Raw genomic sequence first — 25188 nt, forward strand, 5'->3', positions numbered from 1 at the left:
TGAAGAAAGTGCGGTTAACAATTGAAATCTGTGTCTAAAGCACATAATTGTGCTTATAGTTTAGCCGAATTGGTTTAGGGAGTTGGCACATGAGTTACAGGTTGTGGTCATTGTGCCATAAGTTCCAGTTTTTGAATGTAATCAATCGAGAAAAACTGTAAAAGATATTCTAAACAAGGACCTGTCAACAGAATGTATTTGCATTTGTTCTACTGTGTACAAAATGGCAAAGATTCTGACACAAAAATATTTATTGCAGTCATTTTTCCACATTAGATAGATAGATATATTTCCACATTAGATACTGTAAGAAGTCAAAATGACAGGTTTCAATTTACAGTAAAAAGGTCATATCTGTTCTGCAGTGAACATTCTCCCCCTGCCACCAGTGTGGGCCAGTGTGTTGATTCTGTAAAAATAGTGCAATAGGCTGTAAATATGCAGTAATCAGAATTATACCGTATATGTTGTAAATTACTTTAGTGAAACTATAGTACTGCTTTGTATTGTGGCAACACACTTTACAAAAGTATAGAAATGGTTTTTGCCAAGAGTGCAAATACAGTGAAACACAGTACCGTAAATTGACATGATGACTCAATTGACTGTAAAGACCAGCAAAGTGTCATTGTCATTGCCGAACGTACAAACAATTGATGCCACAGTATGACGGCTCAGGTATGGCTGAACCCTTTGGCCAGCCTCTCTCATGGAGAGGTCATGATTGACTATGTGATCAATGACTGTTGCCCTACTGTAATTTCATTAGAGCATCTTACACGAATGCCACGTCCCCTGACAGGGGCCCCTCTACCCTACCACGGCCTCTTCCTTGTCCTCGTCCTTGTCCTTGCTGAGGTTGTTGGTGGTGGCCTCCTTGATCCATGCTTGGTATCAACTTTAATCTTTTTACCTCTTTTAGAGTTGAGAACTACTTGATTAGTTGTGCACAGAGAGTTCACACAGGTGCTGACGATATTTAGAATAAAGAGAGCAGTTTCAGTTGGCTGCTACTAGGTGTTTGCAATGTGTTGACATGGTTATTCAATTAGGTTTCGTGTCTTTCTCTGAGAAGTGTGTTAACTGTTTTGAAAAGTGTGTTAAAACTCAAATAAATTTGTGTGAAAGCAATGAGAAATAGTTAACCCATTCGCCAGAGAAGACTCTTGCTGTGCAAAGAAGATGTGAGCATTAGATTAAGTTGACCCATGATTCGCTAAATGTGTGAAAGCAATCGAAAAAAACTGTAAATGACCACAAATCTGGTTTACCTCATCCTTCCATGACTGGTAAGTGCTGATAATATTTGATGCGATAGATGTGTGGGATATGTTAGAATTAATTTGAAGGAGCAGCTTGTCATTATAACAATGGTACCGGGATTATGTTGTGCCAGCATTCAATGCATCTAGAATGTGGGTGTTAATGCTTTTGTTATGTTTCTCAGAATAGAAGCAATGCAACTGTAGGCTTTTCTTTAATTACTGTAATTGATTTGGGATTTGTCTTCTCAAACAATGTTCTGTCTTTATCTCTATTGTTCCTTTCTGTCATCCCTTTCTCCTTTCCTTTCGTTCATTTCTTCTTTTTTTTCCCTTCCTTCTCTTTTTCTTACCCCACTTTCTTCCTCCCTCCATAACCGCCCTTGCTTAATTTATGGTGTTTACCCATTCCCCCAGCACTCCTCTGATGAACTTAGGTGCCGATTAACTATTGATGGGTATTAATTATTGATTATCCAAAAAGGTCAGGCGGCCATCAGGTGGAGCCACTGGAGGCCAAGGTGGACACCCTTCTGGTACCTGCCCTTCCCACAACCCCTCAGGCGTTCCCCCTTAGTAACCCTCTCTCTGCACCTCCTATGCCCTCTTGTCTCCTCCTTCCCTCTCTATCTCTCCTCTTTTGCTCTGTCTCTCTCTCCTCCTCTTTTGCTCTCTCTCTCTCTCTCTCTCTCTCTCCCTTTTCTCTCTCTCTGTTCTCCTTCTCTTTTGCCACATCTCCTCACCTCTTCTCGTGCTGCTTCCTCCGAGCAGAGGTGTTTCCCAGGCTGGTGATTTAAAGCGGAGAGCTGCTCCCTTGTGCCTGTGCCCAGGGACTCTCTGGTGAGGAAGCATTTTTCATTATTTAGAGGCTCTGATTGTAGAGAATGAGTTAGGAACAGGAGGAGTGGACGCAGGCAGGCAGGGAGGTATGGAGGGAGCAAGGGAGGGAGAGAGGGAGAAAGGAGAAAGAGAGCCAGAGAGAGGGAGAGAATGGCAGCAACATTACCAGAGTGCTTTGAGGGGGATAGTAAGGGGGACTTTAGAGAGAAAATGATGGAGGGAGCAGTAAGGGGGGAGGGAGTAGAGAAAGATGAGTCTGTGAACTGGGAAGGCAGATAAGTCATGTGCAGTCAGGTCTTATCTAGGGAGGGAGGCAGATGAAGAAGAGAGGGAGCAAGATCCATCTCTTTTACACGTCTCCCTCTCCTCCTATAAAGCACACAGACGGCTCCTAGCACTGTCTAGCCGCGAGTCTACAGAGATGTTTCAAAGCTAGAACAGGGGGAAGAATCAGTCCTGACACATGCTCCTCCTTCAAGCAACACACTGCACCTACAGGGCCATCAAACACACTTTGGCTTCCTCTTCTTCTCACTTCTGCATCTGTCTCACATCCTTATCCCTTTCCTACCTCCCTCCTTAGTCTCATAGCCTCTCTATCCTCATGGAAAGGATTGTTTAGACTTTCTAAGGGAACAGGTTTATGAAATGTGATGAGATTTAAAGACGTTCTGGTCTTGCAAGTTGACTGTTGCAGGCCTCTTGCCTGATATTTGTGCGGGTGAAGTCCTCTGGTGTAAAAGGCTAGTTGAACAGTCATTGTACTGGTGCTTTGCCATTCTGAATACATTTTAGAAAAATATGCGTGAAGGCAAGCTTTCACATTGTGTTTATTCAAGAGCTTTTGCTTAGTCCAATGTAAGAATAGGACTTTCTTTTGCCCGCATGGCTGGTACAGGAAGGAGCATTTTTTCTACCTAGAAACTGGTGGAAGGTGGCCTAGTGAGGAGAAAGTCTACTGGCAGGACCTTTGACCTTTATTCTTCTCAGCCCAGCCCGTCCACTTTTGACCATTGGCTTCCTCAATACAACTTCATTTGGTTTGTGATAGAGGGCTGCAAAAACAGGGCTGTTCGTTAATAGGCAGAACCTGCTGGCACAATAGGTGAGCTAGAGGTCAGTGCTTACACCTGTGGGATTTACCCACTTTGCTAGCTCGCCTGCCTCTCGTGTCCAAGGTCAGTGCTTACACCTGTGGGATTGACCCACCTTGCTAGCTCGCCTGCCTCTCATGTCCAAAGGTTGCGAGGTCAATCCTAATGGGATTGTGGGAACGGACTGGGCATTTGAAAAGGTAGGTTACATCAAGGCTCAACCATCGCGGACTGAGGTCTGTGTTAACCATGCTCTGCAATGCGTGCGGAGACATGCTACGGATCAGCGCTAACATCTATGGGTTAACATGCCTGTCTGTCATGCCCTGCGGTCGCAAGGTCAGCCCTAGTCCATGGAGGTTTGATAAAGTCTGCAGAGAATGCTGTTTATAGTTTACAATCCATGAATTTATTATGAGTACTATATTCTAAACAGTCAACAACTCATCCCTTAACCATTTAGTACATACCAGTAGGTAAATTATTAATGCGTGAATTCATTAGTTTCTAACCTTCCAAACATAAACAGTATGTTTTCAAATGATTTCTCAAGAGCTCTCCACTTTTCATACATATTTTATACAAAAATAAATTATAACTCCAGTCTGTGTCCTTCATTGACCTTGAATCAGTCACTTTTAATTAATGTTCGCACTTGTGTTTATCCGCAGGAGTCCTTGAGCACTCTCGCCTTTGACAGGCCCTTGCTAGAATTTGCTTCCGTGTCTGAATGGCAGGCCCATGAGAGTGTTGACACATGTCACTGGATGATGCTATGAATGCAACAGTTAATCCAGCAAAACCTTCCCATGATGCCTCCAAACTACCCAAATGTTCAGAGATGGCAAGGGGGTGGATGGGTAGAGTCGAGAGGAGAGAAGGGTGTGTGTCAGTGGCCAATCTACTACCCATCTCCAGTGTCTCTTGTTGTGCTTCGCCCTCGCTGAACCCAATTGGATTTGATTTCATTTCCTGCATTAGTTGAATTGAAATTGTATTTGCAACGAGCATGAGGCGTGTAGCGGTAGGAATTTTGGCTCTGTTTGCAAACTCGCTTCTCAATACCTTTGTATGCACACATGCAAACACACACGCATATACGTATACACGCACACACATGTGAAAATACCTACATCCACATCACAGGCACAGAAATTCACATGGTTGAATACTGGATTAAGTATTGTAATTATTTCTGTCTGTTCTGTTGGAGAATGAAGGTTTTGTCTAATTTCATGTCATCCTGTTTTGTCTTTTTTGTGTGTTTATATTCGGATGCAGAGTGGGGGTATCAACTAGGGCTTAATGACATGCATGGGCTGTAATCTGAGTCTGGTTTGCGCATACAGGAAGTGGGATTAGAGAGAAGACGCAGTGTGCAGTGTGCAGACTCCTGCAGTAACACTGCAGTCCTTCACTGCAGTCTCTCACCACAAATACACACACAAATACACACACACAAACACACACACACACACACACACACACACACACACACACACATTCACACATGCTGCCTCAGTGGGATCAGTTCAGCTCAGTGTCGCAGAGTGTGTGTGCGCATGTGTGCTCATCATACAAAATGAGTTTTCCAATGTCTTATGTGCTTATGCAGTAGATCTCAGCATGTGTGTGCGTGTGTGTGTGTCTGCACAACACTGATTGTGTGTATGTGTGTGTATGTGTGTGTGTGTGTGTGTGTGTGTGTGTGTGTGTGTGTGTGTGTCCGTGTACATGCCGAGTCAGCAGCTTGTGTTTCTCATGCCTCTTACAGACCTTTAGATCAATCCCTCAATGCGGATTACGACAGAGAGATACACTGTCCACAAGGGCCTCATTCTCTCTTGAGCTTTGGTGTGTTGGTGAGTGTGTGTTTACATGTGAGTGTGAGTGTATGTTTGTGTGTGTGTGTGTGTGTCTGTGTGTGTGTGAGAGAGAGAGAAAGAGTGAGAGAGAGCATAATGGGGAGAAGGAGAAGGAGGTGGGGTTTAGATAGATGGCAGAAAAGAAAGAGAATGAAAGTAGAGAATGACCAAAGTAAAACTCATAAAACTCAGTCAGAAGTTATGGAATAGAAAGATTGTGAAGAGTGACAGTGGAGAGAAATTGCAGTGAGAGAGGGAAGAATGTGAAGGGCTCACACATCATTTTCACAGGAAATACGTTTGTGGACAAGAGCTTAGAGTGGTCAAGAGGCTGCCATGGGAGCAGTCGAGAGAGAGAGAGAGAGAGAGAGAGAGAGAGAGAGAGAGAGAGAAGCTTAAGATAAAGACTTATGGAACACACTTGGAAAGAGAGAATTGCAGAAAAACGGAAAAGCTTTTCGCCCACTTCTCAATCAAGTCAAACTCAGTTACACCGGTATAAAAGGAAAGTTTTTACCTTTGCTAAATTTAAAAACATCCTTCAATAGATCAATGAAAAGCAGACAGCACAAATCAAAATAAAAAGCTTTCATCGAACTTTGTTGTAGGAAACTTTAAGTACTTGTGCAATTTGATTGATTCAGGATTTGTAACGCCATGAATTTTCATGTTAACCTTATCCTGACTGTATGTATCGTCTTGCAACATGAATTCATGTAAGAAATATGCTGTACTAATTAATTACTTAAATACATACAATTGAGGTGCTTACCATTAAATGTCATGTCATACCGTGTCATGTCAGTGTAGTAAATATCTAGAGAGGAGAGGCTGCAGAGGGGGGAGTGGAGTGGCGTCTTATCTGATCTGAGAACTGTGCACTGGTGTCTCCTTACAATGTTATCACTCTGTCGCCATGTCTGGACCTCACACTCTTATCACTGCCAGTCAATGTGGCACGTTCACCTCTGCATGACCCCGACTGCCGACCAGCAATGGGACTGGCTGACCTTTCACCTCTGCATAACCCCGACTGCCGAGCAGCAATGGGACTGGCTGACCTTTCGCACCGTCACTTATGTCAACGGCGTCTTTTCACTGCTGTTCAGAGCACTGGGACGTCCGTTGTTGTTGACCCAGGGATTTAAATGGGAGACTAATCAGATCTCCCGTACGGGTTGCTTTTGAGAGGTCACTCAGAAGGAGACAGAGGTCTTTGTTTAATAAAAAAAAACATCTGTTTCTATTGCAAGTTGTTACTGAAGAAGGAAATTAGCAGTAAGGGTTGTTAAACTTTTAAGGGTTGACACATTTTACGTAAATTGAACGATTCAATGTGAACACAATTACTGCAGTGTTCCAGTCATGGAAGAGCACAGGGCTGGCCCCAACCAATGCCAACTTAACTTACAGCTAACCTGAACATTATGTACATCTCCTAACAATGTGGACACAAGGTGCACAGTAATAATTATTATATAATGCATACATAGTATCCAAGTCTGTAAATAAGGTGTAACCCTGTTAGCTATGGGATGGACTGTTCAGCCTTTTTTTTGGCAGTGTGTGGTCTAATGACTTGGCCATTCAAAGTTATGCATTGGTACCCAGAGTCACAAGACTAATGAAAGACAGCTGAAACCTGGCCAGACCAGGATGTGAGGACAAATGTGCAAGGTGGAGATATGCACACCTCAGTTCTCCTCTCTCTCTGTCTTTTGTTGTCTTTGTCTCTCTTTCTCTCTCCCTCTCTCTGTCTCTTTCTTTACCTGCCTGCCTGCCCCTGGGTGTCATTCTCTCTTTATCTTTCTCCTATCCTCTCCCCTTCTGTTTCTCTCCTCTGTCCTCCTGACTCGTTCATTGTTAGCGTTCAAAATAAGTTCTCCTCTGTGTCTTTGTTTGCTCATTCTCCGTCTGTCTCTCTGCCTCCTCCTCTGCTGAGCTCTCTTTGTCTTTCTCCGTCTTTTCTCATCCTCTCCGTCTCTGTTGTTCACTTCTCTCTTTCTGATATTCTCTCTCTGCTCTCTCTCTTTCCCTCTCTTTCTACATCTCTTTCTACTCTCTCCCTCTCTGTTCCATCACTCTCTCCTGCTCACTCTCTCTCTCATGTGAAATGACAGGACTTGACCTTTTCTCTGATGCGTGATGCGGGGGGAGTTTATCAAAGGCTTGCACAAGGGGGAGTGGTGGTGGGCCGCAGACAAATAGATGCAGTTAAAGGAACAATAGGTCCCCCACTGCCCCCCCCCCCCCCCTTTACAGGCAGTGCTGTGCAATGCTCCGCAGCAAAAACACATTATGCAACGGCAAAACAGCTGACAAAGTGGCCACAAATTAGCACAAATTCCTCTGTTTCAAAAAAGGGGCACTACAGAGCACCTAGGGGCTTGAAGGGTAACGGCAATAGAGAGAGAGAGAGAGAGAGGGCAGAAAAGGAGGGAGAGAAAGAGAAAAGGCAGCTGTTTGAAAAAGAAGTGCTGATGCCTACGCGGCCCCCATCCCACACACACACACACCCTCTCCCCTAAAGACGTACTCCCAAAACCAAATGAACAGCCTTTGTGTGTGTGAGGATGTGTGCATGTGTTTGTTCGTGATAGGATGCATGCTCATAAATCTCCTCATCACATTAGTGCCATTCCCCATGGCAAATGTTGAGATCAGTCTCGCCTCCAGGTGCTACTGGCAGAGCGCTGCACTGCAAGGCCAACCCATGCCTGTCATATTTCTAACTCACTTACTTCACTGGCTTCATTTTCCTAAGGCCTGGACTTTTAATACTTACAAATAACAAAGTTTTTTTTTAAAAGATAATGAGTACCCGAGTGGGAAGTAACTAAATAGATTCAAAGGAGAAATAATTGTGAAGAGTTTTTTTGAGTCAGGATTTTTAATAATTGCAATGGAGTGTTTTTTCTTATATTTCTTAAGGTGAATCCTAATCAATTAATGGTTGTTTTTTCCCTTGCTATGAAAAGCCTAAAGAAAGAGTTTTTCTTTTCTTTCTGAAATGAGTTTGTGGGCCTTTCAATGAAGGCCTTATTTGTGCCTGTGATGTTTGCCCCTGTGTGGGTGAGAGTGGTGCATCATGGGAAAGTGTAGATGTGATTATGGTCCAATTAGCTGCATTAGGCAGACTAGTGAAAGGGGATGACCGGTACACTCTGTTTTCTCCATCCCTTCCTCTCTCTCTCTCTCTCACTCTCTCTCTCTCTCTCTCTCGCTCTGTCTCTCTCTCTCTCTCTCCTTCTTTCTCATTTCCTTTCTCTTTCTCTCTCTGTCATCATATCTCCCTCTCCCCTTCTCTCTATCTCTCTCATTTTACCCCTGTCTTCTTTGGTTCCTTTGCTCTCTCTCTCTCACTCCCTTACGCTTTGTATGGCTTGTGTTGGTGCGGTGAGAGAGAGGGACACACACACACACACACACACACACACACACACACACAAACGCACCCTATGAGCAGTAGATAACAGACACTCAGCCTTTCACTCCTGACTCTCTCTCCCACTCTCTCTCCTACTCTCTCTCACCTCTCCTTGTTTTTGTGGTAACTCTACTTACTCCCACACATGCACTCTTTCTGTCTTTCATTACTGTTAGCGTGAGGCACATGCTAATACACACAGGCACACATGTACACATACAGTGTCTCTCTCTCTCTCTCTCTCTCTCTCTCTCAGACACACAGCTTAGAGTAGTTGAGTAATGACAGTCAAGTACAGACAGTACTGAAGCGACTCATGTTTCCAAGCGCTTTATGTAAGCTAATAATGTGTGTGATCACAGAAAAGGGGAAAGATTGATGACGTTATCTGTGACTCACACCCACAGGCAGATTCACGCTCAGATGCACCATGACATCCTGGCATGTGCTGATCCTTAAATGCACACCTGTGTACGTTCACACACAAGCACGTGGCCATTCTCAAATTGCGCACACCGAATTGCAATCAACCAACACACACACACATACAGAGTAGAGGTCGGATACCCGACCCGGGTAAATATTTAGAAATTATACTCGGGCTTGGGTCGGGCTCGGACACATCAGAGCGATAAGGCATTGAACATTCCATATTTAAAATATCTTAATAAGTAGTGAAGTCAACGTGTCTGCCTCACATAATGTAGAAGTTCGTTTTTGAGAATAAAATAAATCACATTTAGGATAACAGCCTTCTTCCTGTGACGGGAATTTGTTTATGTTCTAGCTGTGACAACGCGATTACAGGCAGCAAACTGTCATCATGGAGGAAGTTAAAAACAAACGGTCATCTGGACAGTTTTAAACGATACTAAACGAAGGGAAATCTACTGTATGGAGATATTTCTGCTTAGTAGTCGATGCGGATTATAATGAGGCTGTTGGATATGTCCAATGTAAGAAGTGTGAAGCTTTAATGAAATATAATTGCTGCCATCCTCTTTCTCCACAACAACATGGATTGAACCTCTATGGTTGGATTATGTAGATAGTTTTATAACGAACGTTGTTTTTTCAAGAAAAAAAAGATCTTCAATGGTAAGACTTGCTTGTTGTGCCTCCTCTGGTGTAGCACGGGATCGGGCTCAGGCACTACTCTGTCGGACGAGGGCCATGTCTCCCATGCATGTGGCCAAAACGCCGACAGTCTCCGTCTGAATGTCATGATACTTCCGGAAATGTTATCCTCTTACTATATCACACTAAAAGTTTCAATTAGACAGTGTCTTAACTAACACACATAGATCTTATGACAAAATAAAGTATACAATCATTTGAAAATAAAATATAAATGCTTGTACGTAATTCACAGTACGTACCCCTCAAAATGTAACTGGGGAGAGACAGTGTGATCCTCCACCTCATATTTTTAGTCCATAGTGACACCATCTCTCTCGTTCTCATGTTTCGGTAAAACTGGCTGTCTTCGCTGTCTTCCATGATTGAAACCATAGACATATATAGATATAAATGTCTATGATTGAAACTGGCAATCTTACATGATCTGTCGTTGTCACGCATGCGTGGCTTCGCTGTCGACAGTGTCGCAAAGTGACGCATGCGCGACTAGGATCGGGTAGCGACTAGGATCGGGTAGCGACTAGGATCGGGTAGTGACAGTATGTGTGTAGAAAGGTGATTTCCCTTTCCTCCGTGCGCAGTAAAAGGGAGTTTACTCACGCAAAGAAAGAGACTTTACTCTCGTTGACCGCAAGAGCGGGAGAGAGAGTCTTTGAACTTGCGCGCACACACACACACGCCTAGTCATGACTGTCTCTAGCTACCCATTCCATGCAGCTGTGTGCATGGTTGGCTCGGAGAGTTTGGCATGAGTTCAGGTGCGAAAACCATTGTGTGTTTGCAACGCGGTATTACCGCAGTATAAATACAAAACATAATTCACCATTGTAGCCGTTCACCTGTTTATTATCATTACATCCATTATCATGTCATATCACCTTTACTCTCTGTTTCAGCATACAACCCCTGGTAATTCATTCATACAGACATACTCACACTCTCACCCAGCACTCCCCTACTGCTGCTTGTTTGCGGAAGCGCGCCGTTAAGGAGCGGTATTTCTCCACGTCCCCATGGGAGGGAGATGGGAATTGGCATGAGGGGTGTTTATTGTGACGTTTGTTATGTATGGATGTTAATAATGTGTGGTGTGTCTACTGTTGGATTGCTGTTGGATTGCCATAATGAGGTGTGCAAGCATGCACAGTATAGGCACACAGCCGCGCACATACACACTCACTCTCTCTCTCTCTCTCTCTCTCTCTCTCTCTCTCTCTCTCGTGCTCTCTCTCGCTCTCTCTCTCCCCCTACCCCAAACACACACACGCACGCACTGTCACAGTTCACCTCCTCCATAGTAAATGTCCAAATGCCTTGCATAGAACCTTTCCTCTTTGAACAGAAAACGTGATAGAAGCTGATTGGTACGAGATTGGAGATGTCACCTTGGCACATGGGGTGCCGTTCATTAAAGAGAGGCATTCGTTAATGCACAAGCTGCTTTCTCTCCTCTCCTCTCCTCTCCTCTCTGGTTTCTACTCCTCATCTCTCCTCTCTTCTCCTTTTCTCTGTTCTACACTCATCTTTGTCAAAGAGCTATCAGCAAACGTATTGCTCCCCTTGACAACTCTCAAATAAAAAACTTCAAGTTACAAGAGAGGGAGAAGGAGAGGGTGTATGTGTGTGCTGTGTGTTTGTGTGTGTGTGAGAGAGAGGGAGAGAGGTGTTTGTGTCAGAGAGAGAGGAAAGGAGAGGGGGAGAGCGAGAGGTAGGGAGAGAGAGGTGTGTGTGGGAGAGAGAGGGAGAGAGAGAGAAGGAGGGAGAGGCTGGAGTAACACCTAATGGGGTAGATGGAGTTTTCTGCCTCCTCCTGGGCCCAAGGCGCCAAATTAACACCAGCTGCCCGCACCTGTTTCGGCCCACTACAGCTAGACTTCATCCAGTGTGTGTGTGTGTGTGTGTGTGTGTGTGTGTGTGTGTGTGTGCGTGCTTACATACACACACTATCTCTAGCTCTACGCACACAGGTACACACACACACACACACAGGAACATGCCCACAAAACCTGGCCAGCTGAGAGTGGATCACTTAACTCAAATGCTGTTGTTACACCTGCCTGTTATGTTGTGATGGTGCCAGTGGTGTTTCTTTTTCTGTCTATGTGTCAGATAGAGCTACACACACACACACGCACACACACACACACACACACACACACACACACACACACACACACACACACACACACAGTATTTTCCCTGCTGTGTGTGCTGTTATTGTATTTTCCACATTCTCCGTTGTTGTTGTGTTGTGTTTATGTGTGTGAGAGATAGAAAGTGTGTGTGTTTCCATGTGTTTAAAGTGTGAGTGGATTCAGCCTTTGGGTTGCGCTGTGAGAAAGGACTAAACTAATAAAACCGTGCTGGTGTGAGACGACACAATAAAGATGGAAACATAAAGCCAGTCCTGCGCCGGTAAAGCACAGAGATTCAATCCCACTGTTTTTATAAAGCTATATATCTCTCTCTCCCTCTGGATATAGAGAAAGAAGGAGAGAAAGAAGTGCCGATACTGTATTATACCTATCGGGTTTTCAATGATAATAAATTCAAATGTTTGAATACTTCCTGAATGCAGCATACATATTTTAAAAGGCTTACAGCTCTGCAAAAATGTGTCAAAACATGAAAGGTATACCCATTATTAAAATATGATCTCCTGGCATATAGTGACGGAAACTAAAGGAATTTTAAACTGATACCTGAAGGGGAAAGGAGTAAACAATAAGGGCACACAGTGGGCTAAGCATCCTCCCAGCTAACTTGTCCTGCTGTTTTAGCGGATTAATCATGTCCACAGCAAGTGACTTTTTCAGGTCAGATCAGAGCATTGATGTGTTGTTAAGTTTACAGCCTGGTCCACCACCAGATTCAATGTATTCACAGCATGCAGAATGCTCACAAGATGAAAAATGGAAAAAGTAAGACAGCCTTTAAATACTTAAAAGCTCTCTATTCATCATCTTTCCACCATGCAGATTTTTTTCATCATTTTAAAAATGATCGGCTTGATGATCCTGCATGATTAATCAGAATATTACCACTTTTTAAGTAATTTGGATGCGTGCACACACACACGCATACACACACATACACACACATACACACACACACGTATATTGATTCAAAGTGACGGAGATATTTTTTAGACCAGTTTTCTCTTCATGTGACAGCCTGAATCTCTCCAGTGTCATTTCTGCCTGCAGCCAGAGGTAATATACATGCTAAACAGATGAATGCACAGTTATAATCTCAGTAGGACTTGTGGTACACACTGATATTGTACTACTCCAAAGAATGTGGTGTGTGTGTGTGTGTGTGTGTGTGTGTGTGTGTGTGTGTGTGAGCATGGAAGGTCATCGATGAAAAGCAGGCTGCTCGGGCGAGTAGATAAATCCAGTCAACTGGATTCAAACAAAAGCCCAAAAGCAGGTGTTCTGTCCTCGGGTTTACTGTAGGTGTCAAATATGGTGATGCCACATCTATGGCTGTTCTATTTGAATCTCAATCTCTCACATGGATGTTTGTCTAGTAGTGGATGTTAGAGTGTGGGTCTTTATCTGTGCTGCATCCGCAAAAAATTTAACAATGACTCGCCTAATTCTATTTTATCAAAGGTTTCCATATTATTGAATTAGCTAGACTAAGGTCATCACCTGTAGAATGTATAAATAATGTATTTTCAGTCATTTGAAAAACACAAAGTCATGTAAGGTACATAACCCACACAGTTCACTTTAAAGTAATCATTCCCACAAGTCTTTATTTAATTCAGATGTGTTATCAACTGTAACCAACCTGTGGTGTAGCGTGCCTTTTATCTGTTTATCTTCCAAGCCTTCCAAGCCTCTGGATATTGATGTCACAAAGATCAAGATATTGCAGTATTCACAAAAGCCCAAAAAAGACAGTTTTATTGGCTTCTGTTGGGCTAGAACAATAAATGGAATAGTAAGATTTGGTGTTTTATCTGTCTTTCAAGCTCAGCTGTCAGGAGTGTGTGATACCTGAACGTGCAACTGACCAAAACAGTCCACCGCTGCATCAAAATGAAAAAAAAAATTGTGTTCTCTATTAATCTAGAGACTGGTCAGTATGCGTGGATTCTGGACCAAGGGACAAATCTAGAGATACTGGTCACAGTGAAGAAATAGAGAATAGTATTGAAGAACAATTGCTATTGCTAGAACAATTAGCTTTCTAGATGATCAAATCATTTCTAGAGCTTTCCCTTGGTTCCTTCAAAACCATACAGGACCAATGATTGTTAAAGGGTGTCTACCAAAAGGTTGCTTAGCAAGTACGAAGGCACAGTGAAACAAGATTTGTGGCTAATTGTGGCAACATCAACCTTTTGCACTGTGCCAGTCATACCGCAGTTTTATTGCTCTTTTTATCTTGTTTTTTTTATTGCTCTTTTTATCTTGTTTTTTTTTTTCACGTGAGGAAGGTCGAGAGGTCTTGGTCTTGAGGTCATGAGGAGCACTGAGAGGTCATGTTGAGAGGTCATGGGGAGCACTGACGACAATCAAACCAAGCTGAGCTGTATTTCTAGTGTTAGGTTTCCATGGGGATAGGAAAAGGTTAGGGTGCCTTCCAGGTGTTTGTTTATTTGTGTGTGTTTGTGAGCGGTCTTTGTGGGTGGATATAGGGTGGATTTGTGGGTGTGAGAATAAGGAAAGCATAAATCTTTCAAAGTGTGTGTGTGTCTGTGTGTCTGTGTGTGTGTGTGTGTGCGTGTGTTGGCGTCTTTGGGTGGGTGCATCTTGGGGTGGATGTGTGGGTTTCTCAGACATGCTTCTGAGTGGATTAGGACCGAAGGCTTCAGTAGTTTGGAGCGGATTTGGTGCCACCTTGAAATGCAAACACAACTTTGGGATGAGGAAGAAAAACAATCGCTATGACGATCGCTATGACGATCGCTATGATGTGATGTTGTGCAGCGCACAGCACAGAACGGGGGGGGGGTAACAATCCCAAGAGTGCCATGCGGCTCAATGGGGCTCATCATCCATAAAGAACAATCTACACGGGGACACGCTTCAATGGCCGGACTCAACCACACCCCCTATTTACGAGAGGACTTAGATTGGACAGGGATTTAGATTTCCTGGTGGCACAATTTCAGCATGTACTTCTCAAAAAAGATAGATAGATAGATAGATAAAAGGGAAAAGCAGATTCCATTTTGGTGTGGTATTGCAGGATTTCATCATCAAATTGAGTGTAATGTAATCCCTTTTCTGGGTGGTAGTTGAACAAGATGTGAATCAATGAAATTATACGTTTGCTTGTCACTGCGGCATGTTCTCTTCACGTCACACAGTGGAAAGCAGTATCTTTTGTGCATTTCCACATGGCGCGGTTTCTGAGTGCTGCACACTGTCCAATGAGTCATGGCGATTGTTTTCCCCCTCATCCCAAAATTGTGTTTGCATTTCGAGGTGGCACCAAATCTGCTCCATACGGTAGTAATGGATAGGCCATCTAAAGCCCCAGCCCCTGCTGCAGTGAGGGAGCACAGTAAGTAGGCGTGTTCCTCAAAACAACATGTGAACAGTTTAACAGTCTTTTGCTCTCAGGTTAGCATGCCTTCCTTGTCACAGAACAGGACATATAATAACTGCTAGTGTACTAAACCCACATGTAGAGAATGTCAAAGCAGCATGTTGTTTCTCTCTGTATATGTATTGCCCCATTGATTTGTAAACTGCAAATTGATATCTAAATATAATAAGGTAAAAAAAAAAGACTGAACCTACTTCTTAGGTGTGCAATTTTTAAATGTGATTGACATACTAAAGAAACCCTTAAAACAGGGAATTCAACAAAGGCGTGGTATAATATTAAAAACAAATGTAAAGGGTGAACAAGTGGAAAGGGCTGCACAGCAATATCACTGATGCTGAAGAGAAGTCTCTGTATATGCAACTACCTCTCGTTTCATGGCCACCTCTTTAGTCTGGGCAGGGAGATGAGACAAAACGGTGTTCAGGGTTGGAGGGGGATCAAAGGCTAACAAACTCAACAGGAGAAAACACGTACACAAGTTCATTCATTCCTCGTCAAATCACATTTCTCAGTCAATTACAGACGCTGTAAAACAGTGAAATCCTGTCTCTGTGTGTCAGCTGGACGCTAATTGCTTTCATGCATTCTTTCATCTTGCTTATGAGTTGAGTCTAATCTTATCAATTTGAATAATTTGCTCAGTCTGTCAGAGAAATAGGCCAGCTGAAGAACAGAGCGACATTCACACCTGCAGGACTCCATGCTGTGTCCTCGACATTTCTCTACTGGTCACCTATCACAAAATAGATATAGCAGAAATATATTTTCATTGATTCAGATATGATTGTTACTTTATAATTATATTTCCCTCTAGTCCTTAATTGCTAATGTTTAGGGAAATGCTCTTCATTGCCAGCTCTGACTGTTTGAGAGTTAACAGCGATAACATGTAGAACTACATATCACCACACCAAAACCAGAGCCCGTAGACTTAAGGATAATGACCATGTTGTCTTAAATACCCCCTGCATCCCCTGTGAGTCAGAGAGATCTCTCTCCTTCTCTTCCTCTCTCTCTCTCTCCTTCTATCCCCTGGTTGCTGCTGTTGCTGACCTAGACAGGAGGTTTGCTTGACAAGACATGGCATGACTGCCAGAGCCTCCAGGTAAGTAGGTCCAGTTTACAAGTTCTAGCACTCAGTCTTCTCTGTCTTCTCTCTATGTGTGTGTGTGTGTGTGTGTGAGAGAGAGATTGTGTGTGGGGGTCTTCGCCTTCGCCTTCAGAGAGCTACATTGATAAAGAGCCCCTTTTTCACCTTTTTTCTTCAAAAATGTGGGTACCATTTGCTTGTGTTCCACAAATATAAACACTAACACACATTACAAGAAAAATATGAAATCAGACAGGATAAAAAAAAAAAAATCATCTTTCTGAACTGGCTTTGCATTTGACTCTCTTTTTGCTTTCTTGCCTCGTTTGCATTTGTCTTTGTTGTGTTGTTAGAGTGTGACCTCTGTGTGACTTTAAAAGATAAGCAGAGCGTGGGGCTTCCTTGTGTCACTGTTCCCCAAGGAGGATCCTTATCTAACCACTGCTATCCGGCAGTTAAAAGGAGGACATTTGTTGACTGAATTGTAAGATGTCATTTCTCACTTACTGCTGGGACGTTTCAGAAGGAAATGCTCTGAGTACTTGACACCTTCAAGGTTGGAATGGGAGAACAGAATTGTTTTTTTTTTTTTTTTTGCTGCTTTCTCTGAGACTGTACTGTTGCTGCCTATAATAAGTAGTTGTTGAGGTAATTGAGTTTTTTTTAACTGAACAAGGTGTGTCATTTTGTAAACTGCCATTTTTTTATTCAGTATATTATATTTGCATGTCAGAAGGAACTGAAAGACGTTCATCATTATAAAAGGTTGTCATTTTGGATGGGGGTTGCCTTTTGTGGGGAAAATATTATTTGCATTTATTTCCATGGCACAATAAATGCTCATGTTAAAATTCCAAGCACTGTATGACTCCAGCCCCAGGTGCAGTAGACCCAGCATGTGTGGTAGACTGTATGACTCCAGCCCCAGGTGCAGTAGACCCAGCATGGGTTGTAGGCTGTTCAGACCTGCACTGATGAACAGGCACTCGTGGACCAATCCCTTCTGGCCTGCAGAACTTTCCAGCATCTTCCTTGAGGTCTCGTGTTTTCTCTCCAGGATGCTGTTATTTTTTGCTTTTGTTTCTCAAATCCATTTTCTCCTGCTGGTTTGTCTTGTGAAATGAATTAAGTCGGTGATAAAAATGTGTCAGATTTACACTGTTTAAATTCAGTTTGATGATGTAGGATGGTGTTTATGTTAAGAAGTGTCTATGACACCCGTAAAGCACCCAGCCCACCTGTGTTAGTCAGAAGTCAGATTAATTGTGCTGGAGGCTGACTTTATGCTAAAATGGAAACAGTAGAGGCGCAACACTTTGACGAGTTATTTTTAAATGTTATTTACTTTTTTGTGGTAAATTGGCTGTAGAATGTGTAGATAAAGTAGATAAAGAGTCCGCAATTCTATTCCACTTTCTGTCAAATTCATCGAATTGCTCCTCGTGGTCTTCTAGCTGTGCGTTCTGTGTGTGCGTTCAACAGAACTGTGGTGTTTGTACGCAGTCCTGGCTCTGTACATGACAACATAGGAAACATAATCGCTCGCACCCAGCTATAAGCTATTCCAGCAAATCAACATGTGCTTCAGGAGCACAGAAGGGAGGGGTGTCATTTGATTGGCTGTTTAATTACATCAACATCAACCACCTTTCACCAGAAACGCAGACTCTACATTTAATTCAAGCTTTCAAAGAGGAACGTGTCAGTGTCTTAAAAGCTAACAGGAGTCCCTCAAGGTTTTAACTTTGCTGTTCTCTACAGAAGGATCTTATTCTGTATGAAGACTGGGGCACTAATAGGACAGTGCTGTGTATAAGCACATATGCATGTGTAGATGTACGTAAGCGTCTCCATCAGATTCAACTCGTGTGAGCAAACACACTCTCACAGACCTCTATGACGCACAGTTTTCTGTAAGCATGCCCTCTTCTTTCCATGTCTGTCTCTCTTTACACACACGCACACACACACACACACATACACACTCACACACACACACTCACACACACACACACACACGCACACGCACACGCACACACAAACACACACACACACACACACACACTCACACACACAGACACATACACACGCACACACACACACAGGCTCACCCTTTCACCCATCTCCTAATCAGAGACAACATAATGATGCCCTTTTGGGAATACTGCCGGTCTCTCTTCAACTGCACCTCTCCTCTCCTCTCCTCTCCTCTCCTCTCCTCTCCTCTCCTCTCTTCTCCTTTCCTCTCTCTTTCAAGCCCCATCTCTTCTCTCCCTGTGCTCCCTCTCTTTTCCTCTGATATGGTCCTCTGATGTCTCATCTCATCCTTCTCATCCTTTCCATCCTTTTCTCCCGATTCCCATCTGCCCCCCCCCCTCCATCCTGTCTCCTTTGCCTTGCCTCCTCCTGCCCACTCTCTCTCTCTTTCTCTCTATTTCCTCCTTCTTCTGTCAAACTCTGCATCCTCTGGTTGCTTCGCTAATCTCTGCTCTGTCCTTCTCTGAAAGCATCGCCTTGCATAAGGCCTTTGCCCGTTCCCCCCATATCTGCAGTGAAATGATCACAGTGGGGTTGTTCAAGCCATTCAGAGAAATACTAGGAGACGGACAGTTCGTGAGTTTTCAATTCAATTCAATTCGGTTCAGTTTTATTTATTCATGCAGTGACATTAACAATGCGCATTGCTATAAACCTACGTCAAGGAAACAGAGTTCTGAGTATCCACGCAAAAGAAGACAGCAACAGGGACGAAGAAGAATACCCTCTGAAGAGGAAGAAACCTTGAGTAGGCCCCTGCCAGGCCAGCGCCAGCGAAGGAAATAGCTTCAGATGATGAGGGGATGAGGGGACAAAGGAAGCGAAAGGAGGAGGGGGAAAGGAGGAATGAAGTGAAACAGGCATATAGGACGTGACTATTATAGCAGGCTTCTGTACTTACAGGTATGCACGAGAATATATGTAGTGCTTTCTAGTCGACTCTTGTGGCAAGGAGACAAAATCAGGATGATGGGCCTGATTCTCAGCAAGCGTGTACTGATTAAACGTACAGTTAAGTATACCTGTCCTATAGCACAAATGCAATAGATTCACCCACTGAATGGAGCAGTGCTGTGTACATTTAGACCAAGTAGGTATTTAAATGAATGTGAGAGTGTTGTGTGAATAGACAGCAAGTAGGTAACTAACCCGTCGTTTATCAATAACATAGCAGTATGTTTTTACAGCCCCGGATTATGATGACTGCTTATTCTGTAGAAGTGCAGATGGATTAATCACTGGATGATTAGCCCATTCCCCCATAATCACAGGAGGGTTATGACGTAATTGTGCTGTTGGCTGGTTAGTGCTGATCCTGTTAGTGTTTAGTTCTTACTGTAGGCATTATAATAATAATAATAATTAATAATTTATTTTATTTGTAATGCACTCTTCATTCAAAAGAATCTCAGAGTGCCAACATATTAAAAACTAACTATAATAATACAATAAAATAAAAATGAATTAACATAAGCATAATAGAAAACTTTTTAACATTTTAACATTCGATTTAACACAAGGCCAGAAATGCCTTCCTGAATAAAAATGTTTTTAGTCCAGCTTTAAAGGAGTCCAGCGTCCGCGTTGCCCTTAGGTGGTCAGGGAGGCTGTTCCATAAGCGTGGCGCTGCCGAGCAAAAGGCCCGGTCGCCCATGGTGCGGAGCTTGGTTTTGGGGACGCGGAGGAGCGAGCTGTTTGAAGACCTGAGGGTGCAGGTGGAGGTTTGGGGAGTAATTAATTCTTGCAGGTAGGGAGGTGCATGCCCATTTATGCATGTATGGGTGAGTATAAGGACTTTGTAGTCAATCCGGAAAGAGACAGGGAGCCAGTGTAGTGAGTGTAATATTGGTGTTATGTGCTCATATTTCCGGACCCTCATCAGGATCCTGGCAGCGCTGTTTTGGATGTATTGCAGCTTCTGGATGTTCTTGCCAGTGATCCCATAGAAAAGTGAATTACAACAGTCCAGTCTTGAGGAGATAAAGGCGTGGACAAGCTTCTCTGCATCTGATAGGGTTAAAGTGGGGCGGAGTTTGGAGATGTTTCTTAGATGATAAAAGGGGGTTTTGCACAGGTGTTTTATATGGTCATTAAAGGTCAGGTGAGGGTCAAACCTAACTCCGAGATAGTGACTGTGGAGGAGAGGGGGATGACCTGGCTGTCGAAGGTGAGATGAGTTAAGGAGGATGACTGAACCTGGTGTGGAGTGCCAACAAGAAGGGCTTCGGTTTTGCTACTGTTTAGCTGGAGAAAGTTGTTGCTCATCCATGCCTTTATCTCCCCAAGACAGGCGGTGAGACATGACATGGCTGCAGTGGGGCTTGGGGCTTGGGGCAGTTTTGATATAAAGCTGTGTGTCGTCAGCATAACAGTGGAAAGAGATCCCATGTCTGCTGATGACACGACCGAGGGGGAGCATGTAAATAATGAAGAGGATGGGGCCGAGGACCGACCCTTGCGGAACACCACAGGAGACAGGGAGCTGTCTGGACTTGCATCTTCCCAGTGAGACATATTCAGTTCTGCCAGAAAGGTAGGACTGAAACCACTTGAGTGCAGAGTGATAGTCCAATGGTGGTGTGGAGGCGCTCTAGGAGGATAGTGTGGTCCACTGTGTCAAATGCAGCAGTCAGGTCCAGCAGTCAAGTTGAGACAAGTTTGAGGTGGTCCTGAAGTTGAGAAGCAACTTTCTTCTCTAACACCTTGGACAGGAAGGCAAGGTTTGAGATAGGCCTGTAGTTGCCTAGAACCTCCGGGTCCAGGGTGGGTTTCTTGAGAAGGGGACGGATGACAGCAACCTTGAGAGCAGGTGGGACATAGCCAGACTGAAGGGAAAGGTTAACAACTTTGGTGATGAAAGGACTGAGAGTGGGGATGTGTGAATTGAGCAGAGCAGTGGGAATGGGGTCCAGGTTACAGGTACAGGATTTCATTTTTCTGAGGATTTCCTCAACATGTCTCTCCCGAACCTCAGCGAGATGTAGAGGAGACAGCACACTTGCAGATAAGGTGTTGGTGGCAGATGGAGAGCTGGACATCAGAGAGCGAATGTTGTTGACCTTGGATCTGAAAAAGTCAATGAAGCTGTTGCATTGCTCCTCTGTAGCCTCAGTTGAAAAGGATGGTTGTGGCTTCAGGAGATGGTTTATGGTGGTAAAAAGCTGTTTAGAGTTGCCAGGGTTTTTATTAATTAAGCTGGAATAGGACTGTGAGCGAGCATCTTTAAGGGAGTTGGAGTAGGCCCTTTGATGCTCACGGAAGGCCAGTTTATGGACAGTCAGCCCAGAGTGTCTGTAGCGTCAGTTCCATGTTGGACTAAAGACACTATATCATTCATACATGTTATGTTTATGTACAACAATTAGCTCAATCAACCATCCTTGGAGCAAATTGACACCCAGGTGAGGGCAACAGGGTGGAAACATTAGAATTATTGAGAAATGAGTCAAATGAAGATTTCATGTCTAGAAAGCCAGCAGATCATCTCACTTACAAGCCTTCACAGCAGAGAGGACTTGAAGAGTTTGTGGGAATTGTGTAGGCTAGCTGTCCGTCCTCACGTTTGGGTGGCTGGAGGGATTGTTGGTCATTTTTCCCGTTTGTCCGGATAAATGTTTCAAATTATTCAGATGCAAAAATCCAGTTGTCACTTCTGATAATGAGTGAGACCTTAATGGCTTGTTTGACTACTTGCTTAACGTTCCCTTAAAACATTCCTGATTGGTGCTGAAAAGAAATTCTTCAGATTTTTATGTTTTCTCTCCACGGCTTTAGATAGAATGTATACACACCAGTGATTTTTCATGACATGGACCACAGCACATAATTTCCCCCTGATCTCTTCTGTTTTTTGCTGTGCTGTATGCAAAGCTGCCATGTTCTTGGAATGCGTTTAGCTACTCAGTGGTTGTCTTAAACGAATTTGCCAACCTGCCATGATGAAAGTCTCCCATGTGGGTAGGATTGTTTGTATCAGTTCTGTTGTTTATGTGTGGAATGGAAAGCTCACATGCCACCCTGGGATGCAAACTAATGAATATAGTGAAAAGTGTCTTTGGAGAATACGCCTCTCATCTGCACATACTATTTTGTTGTTGTTGTTGTTGTTTTTTTATAACAGATGGATCACAGCAAAGCACACTCCCACCTGGAGAAGAAGAAGGCCTCACAGGCTTTTGCAATAACAATGTAATGTTCCTCTGTGCACACCTTATGAAAACAGTAGATTTACGGTGTGTATATCAGCTGTATGCCGGCAAGAAGGGAACAGTTGGTAGATGTTTTCAGGGATTCCTCCTTGGAGGCCCACTTTGAAACATTTCTGTCCACAATTGCGTTCTGGTTTGGAGCATGATTCATTATAGTGTGATAAAATAGCCTTTTGGTGTTGGCTTAATATTGTTTTGTAGAAAATGTATTTTTTAACACTGAGGGCCAGATTTACTAACAGAATTGCGCAATTCATTAAAAAAAAAAAAAATACGAACATCAGGGTATTGGGTGGGGATACAGGTGAAAATATAACAGAAAAGTAATTTGTTTAAATGTTTAAATTTCATATATCATTTAATTTAGAGTATAGTGTTGTAGTGTAGTGTGGACAGGAGAAACGGAGGATTTCAGATACGCTGCCGTTCGATTGCCATGGCAATGGAGGTAGCTTGCGGGGCACGAGTGGCGTAACCATGACAACAATTGTCATTTCAACGTGTTAGTGTGGACGGCAAACATTCAGAAAACTGTATGAAAACGTTAGTGTGGACGGAGATCGTTTCTATTGCGAGTATCATTGTATTTAGTGTATTTACCCAGATTAAGTTTGCTGTAACCTCGTCAACCAAAACCTCTAATTCTAATTCTAATTCTAACTCATCATCCATGGTGGCAGGAACACGCAGTGTATTTCAGTGTCTGTGAATCTGTTGGTCATTCATCTCCATATTGTCCAGGCTTAGCGAGTGCTGCAGTATCACTGAAGTTTAAGTGGGAACAAACTTCAAAGAGAAGGATTTTAAAACAGAAACTGAGTGAAACAGAGTGACTGTCTGGAACTCTGAGTGTAAGACCAGGTCAGTCTATAAGTGTGTGTGACTGGGGCAGACGATGAGCCTGGACACATTGGCAAGTAGACTTCTGATTAAGTGAGAAACATATTTGACCTAGAAGAGCGATAATGAGTTGCTGCACCACTTGTCAGCACAATTTATGCTTAAGCCACTGAAACTGGAAAAGGGCATTTGTTTACCCTCTGGCCTTGGCTGGTGGGTTGTGTGGTGGGATTGGCATTTCTTTCACACACTTAGTGGCGCATTTGTGACACTTTAGTGCTGATTCAGAGGGTGAGATATTGACGTGAGACCTGCCCTTCTCCTTCCCCGCACCCCCACCGTCTCCCTTTAAGCATTTTCTTTTACTCCAGACCTTTAACTATCATATCTATCACCATTCCCCTGAACCATGGCCAATGATTTTAGCAAGCTGTTTTTTAAGTGCAAGGAAGGTGCTGAGTCTGCTTTTTTTTTCGTCATTTGTATTGATTGGATTTTTCATAAACTTTATCATGGACGTTATGTTTTTTTCTTTTTTTTCCATTTTGGAGCATAGAACATTTTTGGTTTTCAAAACTGACCAAATTGAGGACAAAAAACCCCAAAATGTTTTTAACAAAAGCTCTGCCACCTAGATCATGATCATGGCTAAGGCTGCCATCTACATGAAAAAGATTTGCTGGATGAATCACATGGTGCTTTGAGTTTAGAAGTCTTTATTTTCAGTGGGCTCTGATTTTAAAAGCTACTGAAGGGAGGATGATGCGCTCCCCTTTGAGTCTCTTCTCAGCTCACAGGGCAGCTGCCCCCAGGCCCATTCATACCGTTTGGCTTTTTTTTGGTCTCTTTGCCGTCATTTCTTGCCTTGTCAAAAGCATTTGAATTTGCCATCAGCACGATCCACAGGTAATTTAATTTTGTTTTCGTCTTTCCCCTGCTGCAGGTCTCATCCTGAAATTGTTGGCAACATTGTCATGATGTACCATGACGTAGAGTGTGGGTGGGTAGGAGGGAGGAAGGGAGGGTGAGCTAATTCAGAGAAAATGAGCAGATCCATCACGAACCTGAACGCAAACCCAGGGATGCTCACACACATACATACACACACACAGACACAGACACACACACACACACACACACACACACACACACACACAAACAGAATGAAATATCTATCAATGAGCACGCAGCGGTGTTGTTGTTTTTTCCGCAGATGTAATTGTGGATGGCGAAGGCTTGGAGAGACATGAAATGTATGAAAATGATTCATCACCTGCAAACGTTTTGAGCAACAGGCGCAGAACATTTACGGTGCAGTAAAACTGGCTTCAGTTACATCATCAGCAGGCCAATGGGACCAATGGGAGATACACAGAAATATACTGTATGAGAGAGAGAGAGAGAGAGAGAGAGAGAGAGACAGAGACAGAGACAGAGACAGAGACAGAGAGACAGAGGAAGCAATGGATGGATGGATGGATGGATGTGCATTTGACATCAGGTAGATCGGAGGTAGCATTCAGAACACATTCACTGTCAGTGTGAGGTCAGGCAGAGACATTGTCTCTGGAAGAACACTGAGCTCTCCTCTCCCCTCCCCCAGAACAGGAGACATCCATTCCAGTCCGAGGGGTCACAGTGAAACCTTAGGCTCTTGACGTAAAAGCCTGACGCACTCAACCACAGCCAAGTGGGCACCTGTCTCTCCATGTCTCTCTCCCTTCCTCCATGTTTCCCTCTCTCTCTCTCTCTCTCTCTCTCCCACACCTTTGCTTTTATGTCTGACTTGTCTTACTTCCTTTGTTTCTCACAGG

The sequence above is a fragment of the Clupea harengus genome, chromosome 7, assembly GCF_900700415.2.
Source record: "Clupea harengus chromosome 7, Ch_v2.0.2, whole genome shotgun sequence".
Taxonomy (NCBI): domain Eukaryota; kingdom Metazoa; phylum Chordata; class Actinopteri; order Clupeiformes; family Clupeidae; genus Clupea; species Clupea harengus.